At 46.8% G+C, this 7,305-nt stretch overlaps 1 protein-coding gene across 1 annotated transcript in view; it reads right to left on the reverse strand.

The window, feature by feature from the left end:
- The window catches only part of LOC111982327 (alpha-1,6-mannosylglycoprotein 6-beta-N-acetylglucosaminyltransferase B), a 46,665-nt gene extending 44,320 nt beyond the window's left edge, over positions 1-2,345 (reverse strand). Inside the window, exon 1 of the mRNA XM_070433821.1 lies at positions 2,244-2,345. The gene's annotated coding sequence lies outside the window, so the exon portion shown is untranslated. The remainder of the gene's footprint in view (positions 1-2,243) is intronic.
- Between the last annotated feature and the right edge of the window lie 4,960 nt (positions 2,346-7,305).

Genomic DNA, 7,305 nt, shown 5'->3' on the forward strand with positions numbered 1-7,305 from the left:
TATAGTTTTACAGTGCTGCTATTCGGTGGCTAGCTGGCTAAGCTAGCAGTGTTGATTACGTTAAGTTACGTTAAAAGGGCGAAAAAAGCTGGCTAGCTTACCTAGAAAATCGCTCTAGACTACACAATTATCTTGATAACAAAGACGGCTATCGTAGCTGCCTACGATTCAAAACAATCAAACCGTTGTACTGTAATGAAATGAAATGTGATACTACCTGTGAGCGAAGCGGAAATGCGACCGGGTTGTTGAATGGGGAGTTCTACTCGGTAGACGTTGGCTAGCTGTTCGCTGCTAGCTGTTGGGCTGTGATTGCTGTGCAAGTGTTTCCTACGTTAGGAGCGACAAGTAGCTGCTAGCTAGCCTCGGTAAATTAAGATAATCACTTCTAAAACTACACGCTCTGAACTACACATTGTGGATACGAAGACAGCAAAGACAATCTGTAGCTAGCTAACACTACACCAATCAAGTCGTTCCGTTGAATGTAATAGTTTCTACAGTGCTGCTATTCTGTAGACGGTGGGCGTTTTTCTAGCTGGCTAGCCGTGGCCAGATAGCAAGTGTTGACTACGTTAGGGCGACGAATTACGATAATACGCAATTGTCTTTGATACAAAGACGGCTATGTAGCTAGCTAAGAAGAAATTGCTAAGATCAGACAAATCAAACCGTTGTACTATACTGAAATGTAATGAAAAGTTATACTACCTGGGAGCGAAGTACGAAAATGCGACCGCTCGCTCCAACCCGAAGTAAAGACATGTACAACTAACCTGTGGGGACACATAATTTCAATCCATTTCAAACATCCTATTTTCCCGAACCTTTACCTTAACCCCAAAACTAACCTTAACCCGAAACTTACGCTAGTCCTAAACCTGAACCTCATTCTAACACTAATTCTAACCTTAACCCTAACCCTCTAGAGATAGCGTTTGACCAACTTGTTGTTTTGTTTACTATTCCTATAAGTATAATTAAACACACACGACACAACACACACACACACACACACACACACCACATACCACACACACACACACACACACACACACAACACACACACACACACACAACACACACACAACACACACACACACACACACACACACACACACAGAGAGAGAGTCTGCTGGGTGGGATTTCAGGGTTCACTTACCATGCTCTTGCGCTCAAACACACACACGAACGTATACACAGAGAGAGAGAGAGAGCTGCTGGGATAGGGATAATTTAACCAGAGCATCGGGCCCACTTCTCATGCTCTTACCTCATGCCAAAATGCATACACACACGCACGCATACCAAAACTCTCTCATCCCTCATTCATAATTGGATTTAAAAAATACATGGCGTGGGCATCGGCTGTTATCTGGTGTCGGTTTGAGTCAAGAGGCCTGCCACTCTTCCATTTGCGCTCTCTCCCTCTCCGTCTATCTTTCTTCCCCTCTACCTCGCTCTCTCAGCGCCTCCCTGCGATCGATAGTTAACCTCAACGCAGAACCCAACCAGTACAACAGCAATAAGAAGCTGTTGACAGCTGGCCTGGTGCATACTGTATATAGAAGATGAGCTGGTATGAGCCTTGTGCTGTATGCGTTCTAGTTGGTGCTGTTTGTTGCCGAGCAGAAAAGTCTGCCGATGGTGTGTGTGTCCGATAGACGGCACTGAACGTGTGTGTGTGTCTGCCTCTAAACATGTGTCAAATCAAATCCATTTATTTGTCACATGCGTCGAATACAAGTGTAGACTTTACCGTGAAATAGTTACTTATGAGCCCTTTCTCAACGATGCAGTTAAGATGTAAGAAAATGTATGTGTTTTTGTTGTTGTTGTCTATGTGTGCGTTTGTGTTTCTCTGAATTCCTGTACGCGTGGGTGGACTTCAAAAGGAAGACCTGTCATGTAATTCTCAGTGGATGGAGAGAGTGTGTATTGTTACTGCTGTGGTGTGGCCTTTTGTATTGATGCCTCCCCCTCCCCTTCCATCATAGGATTAGACAGGACTGACAGTCTGGCCGGAGACTGAGGGATGTTTTACTGACCTATAGGGGATTAACTAACTGTGAGTTATGAGCAGAGAGACACGTCAGTAGCAGTGCACCTAACAAGCAGCCCTAATGGACTCATAAACACAGGCCGTAAACCTCAGCCATGACATCACACTGACACATGTATGTTATACACACTGGCCACGTACGTGCACATTGCACACCACACAGGCACTACAACAAACATACTTGTGTCTCTTGAGCGAGAGCCCATGTGCTGCTTCATCTGCTGCATGCCGTGGTAGTCTGTGCTAGATGAGGTCAAAGGGCAGAGGTCCTGTCAGGGCAGCTCCCTCTGCCTGGGGGCACCCGAGAAATCTATGAGACAAAACACCACAGACAGAGGTGTATATTAACTACTGTGGTTCAACACACAGAGCAGAGGTTACATTAACTACTGTTGGTTCAACCACACAGACCAGAGGTTATTAACTACTGTAGTTCAACCACACAGAGCAGAGTTAACTTAACTACTGTATGGTTCAACCACAGACAGAGAGTTATATTAACTACTGTATGTTCAACCACACAGAGCAGAGGTTATATTAACTACTGTATTGGTTCAACCAAACACAGAGCAGAGGTTACTTAACTACTGTAGGTTCAACCACACAGAGCAGAAGTTATTAACTACTGTATGGTTCAAACACAGACAGAGAGTTATTAACTACTGTAGGTTCAAAACACACAGAGCAGAGGTTATATTAACTACTTATGGTTCAACCACACAGAGCAGAGGTTTATATTAACTACTGTATGGTTCAACCAAGACAAGGTTATTAACTACTGTATGGTTCAACCAACAGAGCAGAGGTTAATTAACTACTGTATGTTCAAACACAGAGCAGAGGTTATATTAACTACTGTAGGTTCAACCACACAGAGCAGAGGTTAATTAATACTGTATTTCAACACACAGCAGAGGTTAACTTAACTACTGTATGTTACAACCACACAGACAAGAGGTTACATTAACTACTGTATGGTTCAAACACACAGACAGAGCAGAGGTTACCTTAACTACTGTATGGTTCAACCACACAGAGCAGAGGTTATATTAACTACTGTAGGTTCAAAAACACACAGAGCAGAGGGTTATTATAACTACTGTAGGTTCAACCACACAGAGCAGAGGTTACCTTACACTACTGTATGGTTCAACCACACAGAGCAAGAGGTTATATTAACTACTGTATGGTTCAACACACACAGACCAGAGGTTACCTTAACTACTGTATGGTTCAACAGCACACAAGCAGAGAGGTATATTAACTACTGTATGGTTCAAACACACAACAGAGCAGAGGTTACTATTAACTACTGTATGGTTCAACCACACAGCACACAGACAGAGCAGAGTTTACATTAACTATTGGTTTCCATGGATCAGTTGCTGCGAGAAGGTTATAATTAAATGTGTTATTGTCACATACACCGATCGGTGCAGTGAAAAGTGTTGATTTACAGGGTCAGCCATAGTAGTACGGCGCCCCTGGAGAAAAATTAGGGTGAAGTGCGCTTGCTCAAGGCACATCGACCTTTTCCACCTTGTCAGCTCGGGTATTTGAACCAGCTTTAACACAAGCTACCTGCTCGCTGCTTGATGCTGCAGTGGGGACCTGGCAGTATACTCAGACCAGGGATAACTGACCAGACTGCCCTGGATGTAGGTCAAAAAGTGATCCTGTCAGGTCAAAACACCTTCGGTCCTGCTTACTGCATTCAACTAAGTCACTTTGAATAAACCACCATCTCATTATCGTACGATGATGAGAGAAAACGTTGAAGCCCTTCCAAGCCCCGAGAGCATTGAGAAACACAAGAAATCAATCGATCAGCTCGATCAAACGACAACGGCGTTGATGAGAGGGTGAAGCACCGTTCAGTAGTGTGATCCAAACTGTATGAAGAACAGATGCCAGAACAGTGAGCGGGCAACAGCATCCCAAAAAGAGGGAGATCTACACATGAAACGGTCAAAGGGGCACCGACCGGAGACATGTGTCCGTTTCAGAGATGAGAGGAGACGGGAGAGGACGAAAGAGGAGTGTGGTGTCAGAGAGGGAGAGATGTGTCCGTTTCAGAGATGAGAGGAGCGAGGGAGAGGACGAAAGAGGAGTTTGTGTCAGAGAGGGAGAATGTGTTGCGTGTGTCGAGAGATGAGAGGAGCGGGAGGGGGAGGGGAGGACGGAGGCGAAAGAGGAGTGTGTGTCAGAGAGGGAAGAAATGTGTCCGTTTCAGAGATGAAGGTAGCGAGGGAGAGGACGAAAGAGGAGTGTGTGTCAGAGAGGAGAGAGTGTCCGTTTCAGAGATGAGAGGAGCGAGGGAGAGGACGAAAGAGGAGTGTTGTCAGAGAGGAGAATGTGTCCGTTTCAGAGATGAGAGAAGACGAGGAGGAGACGAAAGAGGAGTGTGTGTGTCAGAGAGGAGATGTGTCCGTTTCAGAGATGAGAGGAGCGAGGGAAGAGACGAAGAAGAGAGTGAGTGTGTCAGAGAGGGAGACATGTGTCCGTTTCAGAGATCGAAGGAGCGAGGAAGACGAAAGAGGAGTGTTGTCCGAGAGGAGAATGTGTCCGTTTCACAGAGATGAGAGGAGCGAGGAGAGGACGAAAGAGGAGTGTGTTCAGAGAGGGGAGACATGTGTCCGTTCAGAGACTCGAGAGGAGCGAGGAGTATGAGACGAAAGAGGAGAGTGTGTCAATAGAGATACAGTGTTCCGTTCAGAGATAAGAGAGCGAGGGAGAGACGAAAAGAGGAGTGTGTGATCGAGAGAGAGAAAACATGGCCGTTTCAGAGATGAGAGGAGCGAGGGACGAGGACGGAAAAGAGGATGTGTGTCAGGAGAGGAGAAACGTAGTGTCCGTTTTCAGAATGAGAGACGAGGGAGCAGAGACGAAAGAGAGCGCTGCGAGAGAGAGATATGTGTGCAATGTGTGTGGTGGTCTACGGTCTCTGTGTCAGTATGTGTGCAGTCTACCTTCTGTGTGTCAGTGAGTGTGTTTGCGGTCTACTTCTGATGTGTCATGTCTGTGCGCGGTCTACTCTTGTTGTGTCAGTTGTGCGGTGGTGTCGTACGTTCTAGTGATGTGGTGCGGTCTACTTCTACTTCTGTCGTGAGTGTCTAGTCTGCTACTTCTGTGTGTCAAGTGTGGGTGTGGTGATTGTGCGTATCTGTTCAGTGGTGTGTGTGTGTCGTATTTGGTGTTATGGGGTGTGGTGTTGTTGCTGGTTCTACTTCTGGGTGTTCTGATAGATGCGGTCATCTCTATGATGTGTGTTGTGCGGCTCTACTCTACTTCTGTGGAGTGTGTGCGTCTACTTCTGTGTGTCAGTGTGTTGTGTGTGTTCGGTCTACCTCTGTTGTGTCAGTGTGTTGTGTGTGTGTGTCGCTCGTTGTGTCAGTGCAGTCTACTTCTGTGTGTCTCAGGGTGGTGTGCTGTGCGGTCTCTTCTGTGTGTAGTGTGTGTTGTGTAGCGTGTGTGTTCTACTGTCTGTGTGTCAGTGTGTGTCGTTTGTGTGTGTGCGTGTGGTGTCTACTTCTGTGTCTAGTGTTGTTCTGTCTACTTCGTGTGTCAGTGTGTGTTGTTATGTGTTGTGTCGCCTGCGTCAGCTTCTGTGCTGTCAGTGTGTGGTCTCTCACAACATTGCTCTCTCCCTACAGTGATCCTACCATTGATTCCCCACAACATTCCAAACCTTACCATTTAAAAATAAAAGAATCTTACCGCAACCCAAAACCCTTGCCTTTCACTTGATTTCTGCTATACCCCACTGGCACGGAACGACTTCCTATGTTTGTTCATCACCTCCGAACAACAACTCATGTCTTCTCCCTCCGTTTATGCCTCTATTACCCTTACTACATGTATCCACTTCTTTCCTTCCCCCCCTTACCTCTTCCAGAAGTTGAAGATGAACCTCGAACACGGAAAGCCATAGGACGGACAACACAGTGGGCTCCTCCCTCTGTGTCTGCCCTTCACTCGCCCCCGTCACATTGCAACTCCCTACTCATTTTCTTTGCACATCGATCATGTGGCTTATAACCAACCCTGTTACCGTTCTCCGCTGTCGACCGGCCCTACTACTCTAGTCTGCCTATTGGACAGCTGAACGGACACCCTAAATGGTGCAGTTTCCCTTCCGGTTCTGCTGACGGTGAAACCGAGATACTGCTATGCCGTTCTCGTTGTTCGTTGTCCGCGTGTGCCTCCATCCCGCTGCTGTGGCTTGTTCTGCTGTGCGTGTGTGAATGTCTCGACGAACACATGTCTTCCCTGCCCTGTGTGTGCCTAAAGCACCAACAATGCTCTCCGTTCCTTTTTCTGGTCGCATCCCTCTACACCCATGGGAGACAAGGCCTCCACGCTCCTTCCGATATGCCGGACATCGGGTACGTGACGAAGGGGTCGTGCTACCACGTCCAATTCTTCCCCTCTCTCTACAGAACAGCGCTTAGTTTAGATTTGATTGAAAGGCCAGCACCTCTTATCCCAGAAGGGACTTACAATACAGTGCATTTGGAAAAGGAAGTTGATATGATATGACGCATTACTGTTAACGGAGCAAATCAAAACACCACGACTCATTAATCCTCTTTCGTCCTCTCCGTCCTCAATCTTGAAACGAATATTCTCCGGCCTCCTCTGACACAGCCGTATCTCCTCTTTCTCCTCCCCGCCTCGCCCCTTCATCCTCCAAACGAGGATCAAACCGTCGTCCACAATTCTCCTACATCAACAACTCCTCTTCTCCTCCCCAATAACAACGTCCCGCTCATCGACGATATCTAATAATTATATCTACTCCTCTCCTTTCTCTCAAGTGAACTGGACACTCCCCTTCCTTCGAACACACAACAACTCCCTCTTTCTCCACACCCCATCGGGCATCCGAGGACAAGAGCCTCAATTCTCTTCATGCATTTCATTACCTAAAACAACACAACACAATAACACGAACACAATGTTTCCTTGGCTCTACGCTCGATCTACTTCGAACCATACCAAAGACTCAAGCCCGACTAGCCACTGTTTGCAAGTATCCCACTTATAAACACTTAAGCCTTCGTACATTCAAGCCTCTCACTCGCATATGCACCAAGCCTCTCTATCAGTGAACATTGTCATAGTCGCTGGGGATGACCAAACAGGTCGCCCCTCAACGAACGACGATCACCTTCCCCTGTTGCGTCCTTCGGATCTGATTGCACCAGGACCCGCTGATCGTCGCTTATCATAAGCCTCCCTGA

The sequence above is a fragment of the Salvelinus sp. IW2-2015 genome, linkage group LG21 (assembly GCF_002910315.2).
Source record: "Salvelinus sp. IW2-2015 linkage group LG21, ASM291031v2, whole genome shotgun sequence".
NCBI lineage: Eukaryota > Metazoa > Chordata > Actinopteri > Salmoniformes > Salmonidae > Salvelinus > Salvelinus sp. IW2-2015.